Genomic DNA, 23,460 nt, shown 5'->3' on the forward strand with positions numbered 1-23,460 from the left:
ATTTCTGTCCATCGCGAAGGAGTGCATTCCAACCAAAGAAGTTATCATTAGAAAAAAAAATGATAAATGTTGGTTTAATAACAAACTTAGAAAGGAAATTAGAAAGCGTGACCGTTCTAGAAAAAAAGCGTTGAAATCAAAAATTGAAAGTGATATTCTGAGGTACAAGAAGCATAGAAACAGAGTCAATAATTTTAAAAAAGCTGCCATAGGTAAATTTGAAAGTAATCTTGACAATTATATCTTAGAAAATGTAAATAATCCTAAAGCGTATTCGAAGATTGTGAAAATGCTGATAAAATCAAACAAAGGTACAAATTCTATCCCGCCCCTTCAAAATATAATAAACGATGATGCATTAAGTGACATAGTATACACAGATGATGAAAAAATGTACATAACTGAATAAATATTTTCTCAAAACTAGAGGAGGAAAACCATTAGTTATCAGACTTCGAAAGTAGGACAAATAGTTGTATTTCAAATATTAGAATAGATGAAAACTAAATCGTTGATATATTAAAGATCTTAAAACCCCAAAAAGCATCGAGACCAGATATTGTTAGTCATAGGATGCTCCAGCTTTGTCCAGAAAAAAAGTCGCTATCCCCTTAAAGAATTTTTTTAATAAATCAATCCAACAATGCAAATACCCAACTAGCTGGAAGATGGCAAATGTTACTGCTTTATTCAAGAAAGGAGACCCCTCTTTGCCTTCAAACTATAGACCAATATCGTTAATAAGTTGTGTTGCAAAGTCATGGAAAGAATTATATTTAAACATGTATATAATCATCTATATAGTAATAAGCTAATTTATCAGTACCAATCTGGTTTTCTGCCAAAATAGTTTACCGTGCATCAACTTCTTGAGATATACAGTAACATTTTAAATTCTCTTGAGAAAAGAAAATGAACTGTTTTGTTTTTTTTGTGATTTTTTGATAACGTTTGATAAAGTTTAGCACAAAGGTATATTAAAAAAGATTAAAACATATGGTATTTCAGGACATTTATTCAGTTGGTTTAAAAGTTACTTAGATGATAGACGTCAAAAGGTAATGTTGAATACAGCATCCTCAGATGATTGCCATCTTTCAGCTGGTGTTCCACAGGGATCTGTATTTGAACATCTTCTTTTTATTGTATATCCTTGACATCCTTGTGCAGACTTTTCGCAGACGACACTTCCTTCAATTACTCAGATTCGGACAGTGAACAAATCCTCTCTGTAATCAGTCACAATCTGAGTGAATTGGATGAATGGTCCAAAAAGTAACTGATGTCCTTTAATCCAGATAAAACCGAAATTATGATATTCTCCAATTATGAAACTCCCAACTTCACGTTTTCTTGAATGGAATAGACATTCAAATCAAAAACCAACATAAACATTTAGCAGTAACATTTAGCAGTAATGCCAAGTGGAACAACCATGTAGAAAATATTATTGCTAGTGTTTTACTTTGTTTAGTTTGGGGCTTTAGATTTACAACTCGCTTTATTGTTCAATAGACTAGCCAATCACATCAATTTATTAACAAAACAAATAAAATAATTGCTCGGTATGGAGGTGACTTCATTCCTTACTCGACATGCGTGTTACCCGTTTATTTCAAGGTTTACCTATGAATAGCCTCCAGATTTAATTCGTAAAGAGCTCGGTATTGTCACAGCATAGTTTTCATCCTTCTTCACCAATTAAATTAGAGTACTTACCGAACATACAGAACGCGCTCGGGTTGTAGAGAGCTATATCAATGATGTGCGTATTGCAATTAAGGATCTATCAAAAGATCAGCCAATTTTACAGGCTACACACTCTTAACAACGGACCCGGTTTACTACTACAAATATGGTAAATTTGTAGCTTTCAGAAATACAACACTTCACCTATCATTACAATTCCCTGTAATAACTATTAAGATTAAATACCATGTTTTCCACATTTCGTCCTTTCATGTCCCAGTCCATAATACCACTACACAGTCAATTATTATTAAACATCTTCCGGACTATTTAGTAATCACAGAAGATAAACAATTGTATGCCAACCTCTCAAGTTATACTTTGGTAAATGCACCGATACCATCCCCAGACACTGTCTTTCTCAACCTACTTTCCACCGGATTAATAATACCACTAATGATTGTGTTCTAGATATCTATTTCGATAACCATGACTCAATCAAACAGATGTGATTTTAGGTTTATTCAAGAGGAAATTAAACCCAATATCTTACAAATTGATAATAACAAAAGTTGGCCGACTCTTAATGATTTGTTGTCACTTGTAGCTTTTTTCTTGGGCTTTCTAAACACACTCGCTACGGTTTACCTCATTTACAAATTCCATATTATCGCTGCCGCATTAACATTTCATAAACCGTTACGCGCAGAGGATTCTTTTATCTTCACTTTCCCTACCACCGAGACACCATGAATAAATCAATGGGCTCAAACAATCCGCTATAGTATTGAATGGGATCACGTACTGTTCGCAGGTTCCTTTTTGATACTATTAGGAATCTGCATTTTAAGTGAATATAATATCAAAATGACTGCCTCCCAGACCATGACTTGTTTCGAAATTATAGATGGAAAACAATGTGCTTTAGTGTCATTCCTAACATTTCCGGTTTGTACTACTTCTTATCATTTTAATCTACCTGATTCCGTCGACAATTTTCAGTTAATATTATCGTTTCCCCCGAAACGTAGTGTAGAATGGGCAAATTTTACAGTTATTGACAGAACATCCAGTCGTTCGATACGTGTTCCATCAATAAAAAAACATTTCATATTTTAATTCTATAAAGTTCAGAACCATACTATCCCATCCATTGTTCGCCTATATAGTAGCAACTCACAATGGTGTAAGATATCCGATTCAATGGAACGAGCCAAAGAAAAACTCGACCGATATTTCCAGTGATAATATTTTTTGTAAAGGGAAATAATGGTGACACTATGTCCTTAAAGATAAGTCCGCCAATGTACTCAATCTATCCATCTTTACATTCTGTTTGTATTCTGACATAAATTAGCTTTAAAATTATTTTTTTTCGTTTGATTTTAAATTTAATAATAACAGTGTATACATTGTCATATTTTGTGGTTTCTCAGGCAATTCTAGTGAGGATTTACAGTTTGTTTTGGGTGATTTAAAAAAAAATTATCCTACAAAGATGGAAAGGAATACTTACCTTTCATTCATTTCCTACTAACAAAAGGGTATGCTTCCATAGCGCCAGATTTATTTAATTACAGACTGACAGTGTTTCCGAGTTGCAATTACCCATCTTGTTTGAAATCACATCGGCGTGAATTATATTTTAAAGAAGATGATATACAATTTCCAAAACAAACAAAACTTAAAGATTTGATTTTTATCCCAGGATGATAATTACTTTCTACACGTTTCTTTCCTTACTACATCATGGATGGCTAGCCTTTGACTACACATAATTCATAGACGTTATACTTTTCCTATACTCATATTCATAATACAAAATATACTTGTAATTGATTGTACATGCACAAGCAACGAATATCGTTCTTGCGCATACTTGTCATCGCTGATTTTACTTGTGGTCTTCTACAAGGAGTCTGTTCATTCCCGAACACGCTCCGAGTAGGTGGTATTGTACGCAGTTGCATCGACACTCGTTCAATTGTTGTAATTTCATTGACGACATCCAATTTATGTTATTATCTATATATTTGTGTTTGCCTATGTGACATTATTACAAATATTGTTTATTCTATGTATATATCTTGTTAACTTGTACTTCTTCACACTAAAAAAATAATAATTGTTCTTAACATTTATCTTATATATGTATATATACATTAAGCTGTCATTTATGTTGTTATTATAGATTTATTACATGTACGTTGATGATTTTATGGATTCTTGTGTTTTTAAACAACTGAGGACAGCTGTTTACTAAAAAGGGGGTGTTTTGTGATACAAAATTTAGGTTTCGTGTACTTAACAAAATATATTAACTAGGTCAGAAAAACAAGAACGAGCAATTTCATTACTTGATTAATCCCACTAGTCATTCTTTCGAAATAGATTCAGATACAAGTTATTTCAGAATTGACATGATGACATTAATAATATTTCCAGCTAAATTTATTTCTTATTTTAAGTCATCACTACAGATGTTTTATGATCGTCATCATGAACTCGTGGATCGTTATGGTGTATCCATCAGCACCATGAAAACTGATTTATTCAACGGGTCATAGTTTTACTTTCCTCGTTTGTCTAATTGACTTGACTTGACTTTTTATGAGCAACTCGGCGGGTGTTTCTAGAAAAGCAGAGGACGCCTACCCTACCGGTGCACCTGTTCCATGCTCCCAGTTTTTAATGGAGTCCAAGTTGCTCCTTTGCTTTTGTTACTTTGTATGTATGATTTTAGTTACTTTATGTACTTTGTTGTGTATGTCTCTTTTCCATGTCTGGTCTTTGTCCCTGGATTACATTATTTTGATTAGCGCTATTACCTTGCTTCCCTTGATTACCCTTTCAAAGAATTAATCTGAATAGTTCGAGTGGAAGCATAGAAATTTCTATGATATTGTTCCATTATATTTTCTACCATTATAGTCAAGACTTGGACTGATTGTGGTGATAAAACATGAACCTTTCAGAAATTAGAGGCCAAAAAGGGGGACTAAAAGCATGTATTTTCCATGTAGGGACTTTTGGATTGATTTTGCAGGTTTAACTAGAACCATGTTGCAGTAAGGGCCAAAAAGCGACTTGTTCTGGTCAAATGTGTCCATGCTTGCTCCAACTGTTTAGGGTTTGACCTCTACGTACGTATCAAGCTGTCCCCTAAGAAGTACTTTATTTCTCTAGAGGCATTATTTATATCCGGTTAATTAATTTGATTAGATTAATATTTGTGCTATTTCATTTAATTACATTTAACTTCATCACAAGCTATGCTGTTGCCATATGCATATTTGCATATCAGCATACTCATATATTCATCGGGTATGGTGACTTCCAATTTTCAGATTCACTTGTTTATACCAGGTTGAGCAAAAGTGTAGCTTAGATACATTTTTTGTCAGCTCCACATGTCTTTAAAGCACAACTCCTTCTAAACGCTTAAGGCATTTTGATGAAATTTTATAGGATTCGTTGCATATTATATGTAGATGTACATGAAGGAATATAATTGCTGTCGGAGGACTCCAAAGGGATATTATCCAAATTAAGTAAGCACAGCTCCTCCTAAACCCCTCTTTTTTATGATTTTATGGGAAATTTTTATGAAATTTTATGGGAAGGTGCGGCATCATGTGTAGATGTGCATGAAGGAATATAATAAGTCAGAGGACGCCAAAAGGAGATAGTCCAAACTAAGGGTCTCGCATGTTAAAACCTTGTAAACACAACACTTCTGAAACCAAGTGCATGACGAAATTTGAATCTAAAGGGAGATAATTCAAATTAAGGTCTAGGTTCAGGAAGGCGTATGTCCATAGAATAAAATTGTTAGGTGCAGAAAAAGAAATTAAATAGTAAGGCAGTGGACATTGGTCCAGTTAAAAAAAATGACTGGACCGAAAACTTTCAAGTGGACCGACAAATGTGGACGGCCAGGGGTCTGGGAGCCTCTTAAGTCAGAAGCTCTGGGGTAAATGAAGCCAAATCATGTATTCTAGCACTCTCCTGACACTTTTTTTTCACTTTTAAAGACTTTGAAAAACACCATTTTTTGTGAGATTTGAATTAGAAAAAAAGATCTTTTGTTGATTTTTTTATTTTCTTTTTTCTCTAGAATAAAAAAACAAAAGTTTGTCAAGTTCGTCTTCATTCTTTTTATTAACCGCATCATCCTCCACATCACTACATTCTGATTCATTCTCATCTTTTTCATCATCAACTCCTTTAGAGGGTTGGATAATCAGTCCATCTACTACAGCCTAAAATAATAAAAAATATATTGAGGTTAAGTAGTTTTCCAAAATGTCACACAATTTATACCATTCATTCACTAATATTGAGAAATATGTCATTTGATAATCCAGAGGTACATGCGGCATTTAGACTTACGAGATTAGAAGAGATACTTAGAGGTTTTTAAGATAATATGGGCTGATATTTCTAAAATTTTATTATCAATATTGATAGAAGACCTATAGATCATAAGATAAAAATTTGTTGTTTTTACATATTCCCTTTGTCCATTCATATTTTTTTCTGAATATTCACAAAATGTACTGATTTGTAGCTATTGAATATTAAGATACATGGCAAGTTTAAGTTCATTTGCTTTCTTAAAATAAATACAACCTCCTTTACAGGGTCTGCCTCTGCAATGTCCGTGGTATTGGAGGTGGCAAAGTCATCTATATTGTTTGGGCTTTAGGTAGCAGGGCCATCAGCAACACCATCCTCTACATCGTCTATTTCAGCGAAAGCTGGGACATGTGTACGTTTTCAAGTCCTATATATTATTCTTTATGCTACGTCATCTACTGCGCCTGAAAGCATACATTTCCTTGCTGGGTGCAATAATTGGGCTATATGAGATTAAGTTGTTTGATTGTGTTTTCAAGAAATCAAGGGGATCAAACTTTTTACTAGGATTATACAATAGCAAATGCCATAATGGTCCATACTTTACTACCTATAAGGCATGCAACAAGTAAAACAGTATAGTAATAGATGACACAATATGTTGAAACACACCAGATTTTAACATTTCAAGAGCTCATGATGTCTGTCATTAGCAATGTGGTTTCAAACGGGGTTTCATTATTTTTTATTAAGCATAAATAGAAAAAAAAGTATTGCCAGAGTTCAAGGAAAAATGAATTTGCTGAACTGATCAGGTTCAAACGGAGGATGATATATATACATGTCTGGTGCTTTAAATTTTCATTGGATAAGACTCTTTTCTGTGGCCATAAATAATGGAACATACTCTTTCGGTTTAATGGTCTTATGCACAGAATAATTAAGGGAACCAAGGTTATAGCGGTAATCAAAATAATGTAACCCAGGGACAAAGACAAGACATGAAAAACAGACATACACAACAGAAAACATGAAGTAACCAAAAGCATGCCTACAAAGTAACAAAGGCAAATGAGTAACTCGAACTCCACAAAAAACTAGAAGCATAGACCAGGTGTGCCAGTGGTGTAAGCGTCCTCTGCTTTTCTAGAAACACCCACCAAGTTCCTCATAAAAAGTCCGGGGTAGACAAACGAGGAAAGAAAAACTATGACACGTTGAATAAATCTGTTTTCATGGTGCTGATGGATACACCATAACGTTCCTCAAGTTCATGATGACGACCATAAAACTTCTTTAGTGATGACTTCAATCTTGTAGCAACCTAACCCTGTTCCAGAAGCCTATTTGTTAGAGTTCTTGCGCAATACAAAAAAGTCTGATATAGATCTATTAATTTTTATGCAGGACATTGGAACACCAGGAAAATGCTCTCTGCAGGCCCATTTTTGTTTTCCTTTTTCAAATGGTTCAAGTTATGACCCTAGCTTCACCCATAGCCATCATTTTATGGTATGAATCCTTTCGTACAACTATTCACTTATATTCAAGTTAACTGTCTCACCACAGAATGCAAATAGATGTTAAGAATAAAACATGTACAGAAAGTTGAAAGACATCTTACTGAGAAGTGGACATATTTAGCTAACCTGTCCTAAAAGACCTTAATAGCTATTGCTATCACTTGGTGTCGTAAACAATTTTTTAATGTTTTTATTTTTCAACTTTAGACACTGCACTTCCAAATAATCTCATAAATATATTTGTTCCAATACTTTTAGATCTTTTTAGCTACGAAAAGAATGAAAAGTACTTCTTTTGAAATGCTTACAGCACTCGAATACCTGTAAGACAATGTTTTCATACGCTATGGCGAAACTGTTTACTGTCAAGTTATTGGATTTCCCTTGGGGACCATTTGTGCACTACTTATTCGGCAAAGGTCCATCCCATCATACAGAAATATTTTACTCCCTGCCAGACTTAAGCTTAACCCAGCTATTGTTTTAGTTATTTGCAAAAATCTTATGGGGCATGGTCCCTTTGACCCCTTAAAATTCATAGAATTTTAAGTGATATCTCCATATCTGAATTTTCAAGAGGAAAATAATATTAAATTTTCTTTTAAATTTGACCAAAATTTTTTAAATGATTGTTTTTTGGGGGGCATGGTCCCCTTTGGCCCTTATTTGAACAAATTAAGAGATATCTGAAATCTGATTGAAAATGAAAGAACAATCAAAATCTGAACAAAGTTAAAAGTTGATTTCTTTGGGTCGGGGAGCAGCCCTTATAGTTAAAAAAAAACCTAAGAGATATATCCAAAATTAAAAAGCCCAGGCGGAATTTTTCATCTGGAATCTAATAAAAAAGTCAATTATCTAAAATTTAAAAACTTTTTTTTTGGTGTGGCACATTGACCCTCTATAACTTGAAAATGGCCTGAGATATCTGAACACAGCCAGGGATTTTCATAAAGAATGAAAGAAAAATATATTCCAAAATAAACAAGAGGCTCCCAGGAGCCTGAATCGCTCACCTGGTTGAGTTTTGACTTTCAAAGGCAATAAATTTAACAGGAAGTTGTCCAACAATTTTGACTCAAGAAGTCGTTGGTAGGACTTATCATCAGGATCATTTCAACAATAGAATTTCTTTTTAATCTCTCACAGTTTTCAAGATATTGACCGAAAACAGTTTAAAAAAGTCATTTTCCCCTTTTAAGGGCAATAACTCTTACAAGGAATCGTCTTTCAACTTTATTCTTGAAGACTTGTAGTCCTAATAATAAGGTTCATTTCAGCTTTTGAAAGAATTTGACTAAACTTGACGGTTTTGGAGATATATACGAAGAACTACTGTCTGCCTCCTATATTTTATTCTTAGTAACGGCGCCCATGTTTCTCGACGAATCGAAAATCCCAACATCAGTTCTATGCAAGATACCCCAAGGAACATTCATACAAGGTTTGGCTTCAACTGTCAAGTAGTGTCAAAGGAAAAGATTTTTGAAAGAAAAAACATTTAAAAATGCAAAATTCGTTGCACAAGGGCAATAACTCTAACATGGCCTAAAGGATTACAACAAAAATTTGACCACAGATAGATCTCATCATGCTGAATACTCTTACCCAAGTCAGAATTTAGCTAAACCTAATGGTTTTGGAGATACATGCTAAAAACTACCGTGTGACTCCTATGTTCTATTTTTGTAACGACGGTCATGTTTTTTTTTTCAACAAATAAAAAATCCCCTCATTAGTTCTATGCAGGATACCCCCAAGGAACATTCATACCAAGTTTGGTTTTAATTAGACAAGTAGTTTTCAGAGGAGAATAGTTTTGTATAATTGTTAACGACGACGATGAACGACGACAACGGACCCCAAGTGATGGCAATAGCGTACTTGGCCTTTGGCGATGTAATCTAAAAAAGTTGATTTTTTGGGTGTGTGTGGCCGTATTTTGCACCCCTTTGATTCCAAATCGGTTAATGATAAGCCTAACCTGTAAAATAATTTTAACAGAATTTCAAAAGTAACTGACTGACATCTGAATCATAAAAATCAATCAACAATAAACTTTCCTATCAATTTTAATGATAACACCATTTTTCTCCATTTTTAGCCCTTTATTTCCAAAATTCGTGGGGCAAAGACCTACCAAAACTATCTTGCCCTCTACCATCTATTTAGGAACAGTGTGTAAAAACTTCAAATATGTTGTCTTAATCTTTTTTTAAATCAGTTCCTACATGTTGAAGCTTGTCAAAAACAAATTTTGTGCTCACACTAGTCCTAAGTCCAACATGTTGCAGTTCTATCATGCTGTACTTAGCAAAGCTATGTATTTGCATTTGAGATAATCTGTAACATTTAAGAAAAACAGAAAATGCATTGTAATATTGGTGTATCATAATATTGAGTCAGTTATATCAACAGAAACTACAGGTCTTAAGAAAAACACAAAAAAAAAAACAGTCATATATTTTAACCTCCCTGCCACGATAAATTAACCCCCGTTATGATATTTTATCCCCTGCTGAGATATTTAACCCCCTGCCGCCATAAATTAACCCCCTGCTGCAATAAATTAACCCCCTGTTTGATATTTTAACCCCTTACCGCGATAAATTACCGCCCCCCTTATGATAATTTAGACCCATGCTGCGATATTTTAACCCCCTGCTGAAATAAATTAACCCCACTGTTATGACATTTTAACCCCTTCCTGCTATAAATTAACCCCCCTGCTGCGATAGATTAATCCCCTGCTATGATATTTTAGCGCCTCCACTGCGATATTTTAACCCCCATGCTACGATGAATTAAACCCCGTGTTGTGACATTTTAACTCATCTGCTGCGTTAAATTAACCCCCTGTTATGATATTTTAACCCCCCTTTTGCTATATTTTAACCTCTCCTGCGATAAATGACCACCCCCCTTTGTAATGACATTTTAATCCGCTACTGCGATAAATTAACCCCCCTGTTATGATAATTTAGCCCCATGCTGCCCGACCCTATCCACCTCTCCCTATTTTCAGTGGCAATCAAAATTTGTCGACCCCATTGTCCTTGTGTCCCATCCCTTTTTCATTTCATCATCATCATCATTTCATGTTCTTTTTATCATCAATTTCATGTTCATCGTCTGAATATAGCTGAAATATTGCTGCTCGGACGTTAAACCCCAACAAACAAACAAACAAACAATGTCTCAATTGTGAAAAAAAAAGTGACTAGTGTTCATTTACTCACAATAATACTATGAGTATGAATGTGACAGTCGTCAATGATCTGCCTTAATTTGCCTTTAACCCGTAACTGAGTTAACCTTTATCCCATACTGATGCTTTCCTGCAAACTAGGAATGCAACATGTTAACATTTCTAAATTATAATGCTAGCTGTCCTCTGGGAAACATTTTATTGTGATACTATGCACCAATCTACTTATAGACAGACCTGAATTAACTTTATATCGGAATTCTGATTTTTCAATGCAAGTTTTAACATTATGATTCGTTTTTTACTGTATATTTACTTCTGATTTTGCTATTTTCTGCTTTGTTTCTTGACCTTGGACAATTAAGTCTGTTAATAATTGAGAATTTTGTCTGAATTCTTGGTCTTTGTCATAAACCCAGGAATATATTACACTTTACAGATCGATGTCATTGAGGTACACAAAGGTAAACACAGTCTTATTTAGTAAAATTTCAAAATAATAGGTGAAACTAAATGATGTTGATTATGGGTAGTAAAGAGCTCACATGTAAATATGTGCAATACTTGAAAAAAATGCATCTAAAATGCATGCTTTAAGATGTCCAGAAAGCTTTAGATCCTCACTTGATTTCATTACTCTACACAAGCTGGGTTAAAAAGAATTTTTGTCCGTAAAATTACATGTCATAATAGATTGGTCAATCTATAAATGATTGTATCGGATATCTATGGGTCATGAGTGTAAGATCGATTTATCTATGATGTGCATGCATGATACATGCGTGATCATGTACATGCATTCATCTGATTAGTAAATTGGTACATGATCCTAAGGTTATTGGGTTACAGCAAGACCTGACCCTCGCGGTCAGTCGCCGTACAAATTCCCAAGGATCAAGTCTGTATTTAACAAATGTTGGCACTTTTTAATTGGTAGCGGAAAACTCACAGTGTAGGCTTAGAATGGGAGATAAACATAATCCATGATAACAATAATATTAATTGGCACATACAATAATTTACAAATGCCGTGGTTTTAATAACATGCTAACAGTATGAACAGAATGCTGTTCTCATAGAAGGTCAATTGTTTATATGATTACAAAACACTTCCGATAAACTTGATAAACTACTGCATAAATATCAATGGAGAAAATCACTACTTAATGAACTGTAATCTCTTGTGACAGTATTTTAGACCTTTTTATAACCCTTATGTAAAGCAAATCTATTCATCAAAGGTTTAACTGTCTTGTTATTTATATGATATCACTGCTTTATGATATTTTTTCTTCAACATTTTGTATACAGGTATTTACAAGCATTCCTTACAGCTTACTTAACACGTTGTTTACATCCAAAGTCTTTATTGCTGTAATTTCAAATCTGTTTGAAAATCATGATGTCATTAAAGTAACTAACTACATGTTTTAATTTAACATTTAACCTTGGAACTAATTCTTACTACAATCACTAAAAACTAAAGCCTATCCTCCAAATACATACCTTGACTTTTAAACCACAGTTTGTGCTAAAAACTAAGGTTTACTCCCAGGATTCATAACTTGTACGAACCACAGTTCTAATCTAAGTTTTTATTACACAGAATATGTATTTTAAAGTCTGAAAAAGAAATGAAATACCATTTAGAATACATACTCCAGTATAAAAGATACAAATGAAATATGATATCATTAATGTTATCAGTATTACCTCCCTTGACATATACTTGTGACTTCAGATCAAATTTTCTTATATCAAATAATTATTTTCTGTTGTTCTGATATTTACTTAACAAATCGAAAAAGACCATGGTGTTAAGACAGAAAGATATTACAACCAAATCATGCTTCCAAGAAAACTTTGGTCAAAGTTGACAAAAAAGAATTATTCACCAAACTGTAAGAACAAGCCTTTTCTATCATTGCTTTTGACATTCAAGTATTTATAACTGTTGACATCTTATCCAATATAACTTTATGTATTTTCTTCAACTTAGATATATTTACATTCATTCTATATAGCGTGTTTATGATGTTATCATCAACTGTCATTCACATTACAGTTCATAGCTAATGAAACATCTTTCAAACATCAAAAAACTTATTAGTTTTATGGAAGTTATTTGACCTTAAAACAATTTTTCTATTGTTAAGTGATTTTGAATAATTTTACCAGTCTTTCAATGTTCCATACCACTTACAGTAATAACATGTACCGCTGCCCTCTAATGCCACTTTATGCAAATAACTTCCGTGATTTGTCTCTGCCTTTCCCTTTACTTGTACTTGTAAAATTCCTCATCCTTCCTTGGTTACAGTTTGATTTCAGCAATTCTTTTTACTGAAAATTGTAAAATATACAGTCTGAGATCCTTTGGTGTGAAGAAATTAAAGGATATTGTTTGAAAATAAGGTAAAGTGAAGACAAAGTATGATTTTGGGTGAGACAAACTTAAAAAAAAACAAATATAATAAAAAAAATAGACACAAATCTATGTTAGCTATATACCAATAGAAAATAGTGTGCATGTATAAATCCAAATCAGTAATCCATTCTACATGTATTTGGTGTGACTTTTGAATCAAGCACTGTCATGGAACCAAACTGTTCAGAAAATCATCATTTCGTATATCATTCTCTAGAATAAATAAAATTAGCATTGGTACTACTATAAAGGATATTAAGTCCATCACACGAGCACTATGACCTTTTCCTTAGTAACCATTTTAGTTCCTTTTCATGTATTTCCTTGTTCTGTCTATTAATAGTCACATTTTCTGATTGATAATACAAACTCATTGTAAATAATAACAATGACTTGTATTATGTTAATAGTTGTGCTTAATTCTCTAAATGTATACCTAATTTTCACCTTCTATATCAGTTCTAAGTACTTTCCACACTGCAGGTTTTAAGAGTCTGAAAGAGAAATGTTTCAGATTTCTGTACCTAAAAGTATACCTAATTTTCACCTTCTATATCAGTTCTAAGTACTCATGCGTAATCATGTACATGCATTCATCTTATTGGTAAATTGGTACATGATCCTGGGGTTATTGGGTTACAGCAAGAGCTGACCCTCGCGGTCAGTCGCCGTACAATTTCCCAAGGATCAAGTCTGTATTTAACAAATGTTGGCACTTTTTAACTGGTAGCGGAAAACTCACAGTGTAGGCTTAGAATGGGAGATAAACATAATCCATAATAACAATAATATTAATTGGCACAAACATATTTACAATAATTTACAAATGTCGTGGTTTTAATAACATGCTAACAGTATGAACAGAATGCTGTTCTCATAGAAGGTCAATTGTTTATATGATTACAAAACACTTCCGATAAACTTGATAAACTACTGCATAAATATCAATGGAGAAAATCACTACTTAATGAACTGTAATCTCTTGTGACAGTATTTTAGACCTTTTTATAACCCTTATGTAAAGCAAATCTATTCATCAAAAGTTTAACTGTCTTGTTATTTATATGATATCACTGCTTTATGATATTTTTTCTTCAACATTTTGTATACAGGTATTTACAAGCATTCCTTACAGCTTACTTAACACGTTGTTTACATCCAAAGTCTATATTGCTGTAATTTCAAATCTGTTTGAAAATCATGATGTCATTAAATTAACTAACTACATGTTTTAATTTAACATTTAACCTTGGAACTAATTCTTACTACAATCACTAAAAACTAAAGCCTATCCTCCAAATACATACCTTGACTTTTAAACCACAGTTTGTGCTAAAAACTAAGGTTTACCTCCAGGATTCATAACTTGTACGAACCACAGTTTTAATCTAAGTTTTTATTACACAGAATATGTATTTTAAAGTCTGAAAAAGAAATGAAATACTATTTAGAATACATACTCCAGTATAAAAGATACAAATGAAATATGATATCATTAATGTTATCAGTATTACCTCCCTTGACATATACTTGTGACTTCAGATCAAATTTTCTTATATCAAATAATTCTTTTCTGTTGTTCTGATATTTACTTAACAAATCGAAAAAGACCATGGTGTTAAGACAGAAAGATATTACAACCAAATCATGGTTCCAAGAAAACTTTGGTCAAAGTTGACAAAAAAGAATTATTCATCAAACTGTAAGAACAAGCCTTTTCTATCATTGCTTTTGACAGTCAAGTATTTATAACTGTTGACATCTTATCCAATATAACTTTATGTATTTTCTTCAACTTAGATATATTTACATTTATTCCATATAGCGTGTTTATGATGTTATCATCAACTGTCATTCACATTACAGTTCATAGCTAATGCAACATCTTTCAAACATCAAAAAACTTATTAGTTTTATGGAAGTTATTTGACCTTAAAACAATTTTTCTATTGTTAAGTGATTTTGAATAATTTTACCAGTCTTTCAATGTTCCATACCACTTACAGTAATAACATGTACCGCTGCCCTCTAATGCCACTTTATGCAAATAACTTCCGTGATTTGTCTCTGCCTTTCCCTTTACTTGTACTTGTAAAATTCCTCATCCTTCCTTGGTTACAGTTTGATTTCAGCAATTCTTTTTACTGAAAATTGTAAAATATACAGTCTGAGATCCTTTGGTGTGAAGAAATTAAAGGATATTGTTTGAAAATAAGGTAAAGTGAAGACAAAGTATGATTTTGGGTGAGACAAACTTAAAAAAAAACAAATATAATAAAAAAAATAGACACAAATCTATGTTAGCTATATACCAATAGAAAATAGTGTGCATGTATAAATCCAAATCAGTAATCCATTCTACATGTATTTGGTGTGACTTTTGAATCAAGCACTGTCATGGAACCAAACTGTTCAGAAAATCATCATTTCGTATATCATTCTCTAGAATAAATAAAATTAGCATTGGTACTACTATAAAGGATATTAAGTCCATCACACGAGCACTATGACCTTTTCCTTAGTAACCATTTTAGTTCCTTTTCATGTATTTCCTTGTTCTGTCTATTAATAGTCACATTTTCTGATTGATAATACAAACTCATTGTAAATAATAACAATGACTTGTATTATGTTAATAGTTGTGCTTAATTCTCTAAATGTATACCTAATTTTCACCTTCTATATCAGTTCTAAGTACTTTCCACACTGCAGGTTTTAAGAGTCTGAAAGAGAAATGTTTCAGATTTCTGTACCTAAAAGTATACCTAATTTTCACCTTCTATATCAGTTCTAAGTACTCATGCGTAATCATGTACATGCATTCATCTTATTGGTAAATTGGTACATGATCCTGGGGTTATTGGGTTACAGCAAGAGCTGACCCTCGCGGTCAGTCGCCGTACAATTTCCCAAGGATCAAGTCTGTATTTAACAAATGTTGGCACTTTTTAACTGGTAGCAGAAAACTCACAGTGTAGGCTTAGAATGGGAGATAAACATAATCCATAATAACAATAATATTAATTGGCACAAACATATTTACAATAATTTACAAATGTCGTGGTTTTAATAACATGCTAACAGTATGAACAGAATGCTGTTCTCATAGAAGGTCAATTGTTTATATGATTACAAAACACTTCCGATAAACTTGATAAACTACTGCATAAATATCAATGGAGAAAATCACTACTTAATGAACTGTAATCTCTTGTGACAGTATTTTAGACCTTTTTATAACCCTTATGTAAAGCAAATCTATTCATCAAAAGTTTAACTGTCTTGTTATTTATATGATATCACTGCTTTATGATATTTTTTCTTCAACATTTTGTATACAGGTATTTACAAGCATTCCTTACAGCTTACTTAACACGTTGTTTACATCCAAAGTCTATATTGCTGTAATTTCAAATCTGTTTGAAAATCATGATGTCATTAAATTAACTAACTACATGTTTTAATTTAACATTTAACCTTGGAACTAATTCTTACTACAATCACTAAAAACTAAAGCCTATCCTCCAAATACATACCTTGACTTTTAAACCACAGTTTGTGCTAAAAACTAAGGTTTACTTCCAGGATTCATAACTTGTACGAACCACAGTTCTAATCTAAGTTTTTATTACACATAATATGTATTATAAAGTCTGAAAAAGAAATGAAATACTATTTAGAATACATACTCCAGTATAAAAGATACAAATGAAATATGATATCATTAATGTTATCAGTATTACCTCCCTTGACATATACTTGTGACTTCAGATCAAATTTTCTTATATCAAATAATTATTTTCTGTTGTTCTGATATTTACGTAACAGAACCAAAAAACTCATAGTGTAAAGACAGAAAGATATTATAACCAAATCATGGTTCCAAGAAAACTTTGGTCAAAGTTGACAAAAAAGAATTATTCATCAAACTGTAAGAACAAGCCTTTTCTATCATTGCTTTTGACAGTCAAGTATTTATAACTGTTGACATCTTATCCAATATAACTTTATGTATTTTCTTCAACTTAGATATATTTACATTTATTCCATATAGCGTGTTTATGATGTTATCATCAACTGTCATTCACATTACAGTTCATAGCTAATGAAACATCTTTCAAACATCAAAAACTTAATTAGTTTTATGGAAGTTATTTGACCTTGAAACAACTTTTCTATTGTTAGGTGATTCTGAATAATTTTACCAGTCTTTCAATGTTCCATACCACTTACAGTAATAACATGTACCGCTGCCCTCTAATGCCACATTATGCAAATAACTTCCGTGATTTGTCTCTGTCTTTCCCTTTACTTGTCATTGTAAAATTCCTCATCCTTCCTTGGTTACAGTTTGACTTCAGCAATTCTTATACTGAAAATTACAATATGCAGTCTGAGATCCTTTGATGTGAAGACATTAAAGGATATTGTTAGAAAGTAAGGTAAAGTGAAGACAAAGTATGATTTTGGGTGAAACAAACTTACTAAAAACAAATATAATAAAAAGTAGACACAAATCTATGTTAGCAATATACCAAAAGAAACTAGTGGCCACCTTTACCAGGTAGATTTACCTGAATTGCCGTATATTGAAATTCCTTTATCACCTGTACTTTTCCCTCCAATTTCTTGTCACTGCACTATTACACGTCAAGCAGTACAGAAGCCATTTTGAACAAGATGGGTATTACCTAGACTTTCTGCAAATTTATTATGATTATGTGCATCTTATTTTTGGAATGAAGGTATTATGATGTAACCAGTCAGTATTAAATGAGCTGCTGTGTGCCTGTATTATTTATTATCATCATGTATTATGTACAACCAGACCCCTACACCCTCATGTGAAGGTCTCATCTCAACTTTAGATTTTCCTTAATATCTGAGACCTCTAATAAAGAATCCATTTAACTACTAAGGAGGTCATTGTGTTTTACTTCCAATTACTCCCGATTGCACTGAGTAACACCTTTATTTCTAATAATGCTTTATATAACTGATAAAAAATTATGTATTCTTTATATTTCATATTGACCTCAAATCTGTAAAAGAGAAGAATTTCGTGATATTAATCATGGAAACTTTTCTATATACAGAAAAATAATTTTGCTTAGTTTATCAGTATTATCACCTTTAATGAGACGTAATAATAGATCAGATGAATATTTCATCCCTTTATACACAATTCTTTTATAATAAATATTCCACCAAATTATAGTCAATGATAACATGTCAGTATACTAATGATAAACTCACAACTTAATGTAGCAGATGAGTACTTACTTGGCAAATTTGGTAATTCAGTGAACAGTAACAGCCTATTTTGTCTATCCCGGAGTTGATTTTTTATGAGAAACTCGGCAGGTCTTCTACAAAATCAGAGGATGATGACCGGTGCACCTGGTCCATGCTTCCAGTTTTTTTAAGGAGTGAGTTGCTCATTTACTTTTGTAACTTTGTATGTATTATTTTGGTTATTTATATTCTTTGTTATGTTTGTCTGTTTTCCATGTCTGATATTTGTCCTTGGATTACATTCTTTTGATTGTCACTAGAATTTCGAATCCTTGAATATACTTAAAAGAAATATAAAAATAGGAGATGTGGTATGATTGCCAATGAGACAGTCCTCCTCCAGAAGACATGCAACAAATCACCACACGGTCGTCAATGATACAATGTTAGGTAAAACTCATGCCATTAAACAAGTTTTAAATGCCCCGAAATAAATAAAGTGAAACTATTTAAAAAAGAAGAAAATCGATCTTATCTATAAAAAAAAAAGAAATAACAATGAACATAAAAAACAACCACTGGACTACAGGTTCCTGACTTGGAACAAGCACAATAAGTTTGTTGCAGGGTATAAGGATACAAAGACTAAGGTCCCAACAAGAATCCAAACAATCATGATAAACAATGTTTACGAAATAGATATTTCTATGGATTTATGAGCTGTTGAATCATATCGTAGCCACTGGAGAAAAAAAACTTTGTAGAGATTTAAAATATGTGTCCTGATGTTGATTATTACATGTATACTTTCCTGGATACTTGGAAAGTGTTGTAATATGCATAAACAACAATTTTGTATCCAAAAACTTATTTACATGTATATTTAAATAACGTAGGAATCAACAATATCACAAAAACGTATGTTATTGAGGTTGTCAAATATATACACTTGGTTTTCGGGAAATATACAGGTTTTCGGTAATACGGGGTTCCACATCACATGGCGCATCTTATTTACGTGTCTGATTGCACTTACCCGTCGAAAACACATCCAAGGACCATTCAACAAATAAAAAAATAGTACATTCGTAGATTATGAATCTGGAAACTTACTTGCTAAGCATATACATCTTTTGTTTACAGTTTCGTGAGTTCTTGCAGGGGAGTTCATGGATGGTTCTTGTCAAATCAAAATGAAATCTACCATTTCTGTATCATGTGATTTAACACGTGTTCATTTAATATCTCAAAACCACAAAAAACATTATCCTTAAAACGCACTTAAACGGCCTAAATATAACTTAAAGCCTAAATAAATGTACAATAAACGAAGCACCATAAAGTTCTAGATCCTTCAATCTCAGTTCCCGTTTATGACGTATTATCTATAAACAATCCTAATTTCGGGGATTTGATACATCGCATCTACCCAAAAGACTTTGAGATAAAGGATACTACAGACGCTGTGAAGTCAGACTCATATCTTGACCTACACTTAGAAATCGATGGTAAAGGAAAACTATTGACCAAACTTTACGACAAACGTAATGACTTTTCATTCAGAATTGTCTATTTTCCATTCATTGGTGGCAACATCCCTTCGGCGCTTACGTATTTAGTGTTCATATCACAACTCATCCGTTATGCCAGAGCTTTCTGAAACTATGCAGATTGTTTGTATTGTGTTAGAACTCTAACAAATAGGCTTCTGGAACAGGGTTATTTCTACAAAAGCAGGGGACGCTTACCCTACCGGTGCACCTTGTCCATGCTCCCAGTTTTTAGTGGAGTCCGAGTTGCTCATTTGCTTCTGTTACTTTGTATGTATGATTTTAGTTGCTTTGGTTTCTTTCTTGTGTATATCTGCTTTCCATATCTGGTCTTTGACCGAGGGTTGCGTTCTTTTAATTGCCGCTGTGGCGTTGGTGCATTTGATTACGTTTTTATATTAGAAATTCAATCATTTTTTTATGTATATAATTTTTTAATCGTAATTGAATACAACAAACCCATTTTCTAATATTAGAAAATCAATTTCTAGTATTAAAAAATCGTTTTTAAATATTAGAAATTCAATTGAATTTTTTATATTAAAAATGGAATTTTTAATATCAAAAAGTGTTTTGGGATATTAGAAATTTAATTTGTAATATTCGAAAATGAATTTGTAATATTCGAAAATGAATTTGTAATATTCGAAAATGAATTTGTAATATTCGAAAATGAATTTGTAATTTTAAAAAATCATTTTTAAATATTTGCAAATACTCATTTTTGTCCACTTTGGCTTGCCATAATGGTCCGCTTTTCATACGGAGCGATGCCAGCCAGGATTCATCAGAAAATGTGGGGTGATGAGGCATTTTTTTGCCATTTCTTGTCAATTTTTTAAATGAAAATAATTTTCCATTAAAATGGGGTTGCAAACACTCTGCACACCCTGGATCCACCACTTAGTCTGTGATGCAAGTGAAAATAAATTTTAGCCATTAAAGAATTACAAACATATAATCATTTGACATTACTTGAACTTTTAAGCTCACGATCAAATTTACATCTTTCTATAGGTATATGTACTCAGTTTTAATTAAAGATGGAATCTAGGTTCCCTCAGTCACGGTATAGTGTTACTATATCCCGCTTGTAAAGCACGCTTCCCTCTCTGGGAGTCACTTAAAGTATTATTTACAATTTGCGCCAGGATGGCTTGCGGATTTTTTTTCCTTTCTTCTTATTACAATTTTCTTTATTATAAAATCCTTCATTTCATACATGTACGTTCATTATGACATGAGTTCGTTTGGAGGTCAGTGTCAAATTCTCTGCTGATACATGCTAAATGCTATATATATGATTATTGAAGATGTGTTTTGATTAAATGTGCACCTCCTGCTCCAAACTCTGGTTTCTCCTTCAATTACCTCTAATATGCACCTCCTGCTTCAAACACTGGTTTCTCCTTCAATTACCTCTAATATGCACCTCTTGCTCCAAACACTGGTTTCTTCTACAATTACCTTTAATGTGCACCTCCTGATCCAAACACTGATTTTCTCCTTCAATTATCTCTAATGTGCACCTCCTGCACCAAACAGTGGTTTCTCCTTCAATTACCTCTAATGTTTACCTCTTGCTCCAAACACTGGTTTCTCCTTCAATTACCTCTAATGTGCACCTCCTGCTCCAAACACTGGTTTCTCCTTCAATTACCTCTAATGTGCACCTCTTCCTCTAAACACAGGTTTCTCCTTGAATTACCTCTAATGTGAAACCCCTGCTCAAAACACTGGTTCCTCCTTCAATTACCTCTAATTTGTGTCTGTATACATATATAAGAATACATTTGTAAACAACCATTCAAATATAATTTAATGACACATCATTTGTTTTTTGTAATTAACTTTAAAACACTGTGGCTAATATAATATGATTATGTGTTCACAGTGGGATCAATGATTGTAGTGGAACAAAGTAGATATCATCAATACACATTCTCTCATTTTCTTTGAACAAGCCAGAAAACTGCACTAAATAAAAATACTCAACACTATGCACTAGCCGAACAAAAAGAAAGCTACTGTCGAGTTTGCCTGGTTTGATAATAAGATTGTGGTCAAAGTGGAAAAAGAAAATGTTATGTACATGTATTTCCCTACATGCATAAGGTGTATTCTAATGACAACCTAGTTTTCAGTTAGGGTAATTCACATTTTATTTTGTTGATTAGATGTTGTCATCAAACCCTGGTTTACTTGACTGCAATCATTTTCAATGATTTAAAGTTATGACGTCATCGTTGATAAAAGTATTGTGACTCCATATCTAAAGACCATTTTATACTTAAGATTTTTTCTGTGAAAAAAACTGCTGAAACTTGTTTCTTATTTACATTTATAGCAAGCTATGACTTTTAAACTGTCAGTCCCTGTAAGAATCAGGTAGTAAGTGAAACATGTTATGAAAAATCCTATCATTTGATAGTGTAATTTGAATATTTGCACCATCAGAATCAAGAAAAACAGACAAGATTTTCCATATCATGCTGCACCATTGAGTTTAAAGTTTATTGAAATGCTCTGAAAATGAGTATTGCAAGAGTAAATACATTTTAATTCTGTCAAAAACCTATTTTTTTTCTTAGATTCTATTGAAAAATTTCTGAGCAAATCCAATGATGCAGAGATCACATAATGGTCTTTTTAAATAGAGAAAGCATATTTGAGTGTATTTAATTGTCAGATTGGTGGAGTTTTGACATGTATGTCTATAATTTTTTCCACCTTGCCCGATTCTTACAAACAATTACACTTTAAAATTCACACCAATTACATGCATTGTATGCTATGAATAATTTTAAAAAAATCCTTTTCTATTTCACCTTTTTATATGTATCAACAGACAGGTTTAGTTATTGGTCAGCAAAAAAAAAGGAAAGATGGGAAGTCCGAATTCTTTAGAGATATAATCAACCTTTGGATGGCTAAAAATAGTGAAATGACTGCCAGAGTCCTTAGAGACAAGATAAAATTCATGGTCGGTGTCAGTGTATCTACATGTTCCTTAAGCAAGATCAGGCGTTAACTTGGTCAGTATACTTCAATGCTACATGTATTTACATTTATAATAGGTACAAGTTTTAGTCTTAATAAAAATCAGAAAAGAGGTGATTCATGCATGTCAGTTACATGTACATGTACAATAGAACAAGTCCCAAGTTTTTTTTTTTCATTTAGACTAGTTGTTCCAATTTAGATAAAAGATACACGTATAGTATATGCGAATTAATATGAATTGGTGCATGTACATAATGACAAGTAAACAAACTGATGGAATGTTGTTGTTTTGTTAGCTTCCTTACACCACTAGTTATGACAGCATTACATAAATATTGTATGTAAAGTAAATAATAAATATACATTGGTGTACTTTAGAATAAGGGGCCAAATTTGAAAACAAAGTAATTTACATGACATTTTTTTGCTTTAAACACTTGTGTGCTTGTACAACCGCAGTTTGAT

General features: G+C 32.6%; 1 long non-coding RNA gene across 3 annotated transcripts; it reads right to left on the minus strand.

Moving 5' to 3' along the window:
• Positions 1-5,772: 5,772 nt before the first annotated feature.
• On the minus strand, positions 5,773-19,676 carry LOC148626742 (uncharacterized). Of its 3 annotated transcripts, none has more exons than XR_015922326.1 (10): positions 19,556-19,676; positions 17,441-17,579; positions 16,744-16,860; positions 15,884-15,930; positions 15,212-15,351; positions 13,644-14,631; positions 12,983-13,122; positions 12,286-12,402; positions 6,322-6,512; positions 5,773-5,951 (listed from the first exon to the last, which is right to left on the minus strand). It is a non-coding gene; the product is annotated as an uncharacterized LOC148626742 (long non-coding RNA). The 3 variants fall into 3 exon arrangements; XR_015922318.1 differs by having other exon boundaries at positions 15,873-15,930; XR_015922337.1 differs by lacking the exon at positions 12,286-12,402 and having other exon boundaries at positions 5,785-5,951; positions 15,873-15,930.
• Positions 19,677-23,460: the final 3,784 nt, after the last annotated feature.

This window comes from Perna viridis, chromosome 1 (genome assembly GCF_037379345.1).
Source record: "Perna viridis isolate PV_CMFRI_1.1 ecotype Kerala chromosome 1, ASM3737934v1, whole genome shotgun sequence".
Taxonomy (NCBI): domain Eukaryota; kingdom Metazoa; phylum Mollusca; class Bivalvia; order Mytilida; family Mytilidae; genus Perna; species Perna viridis.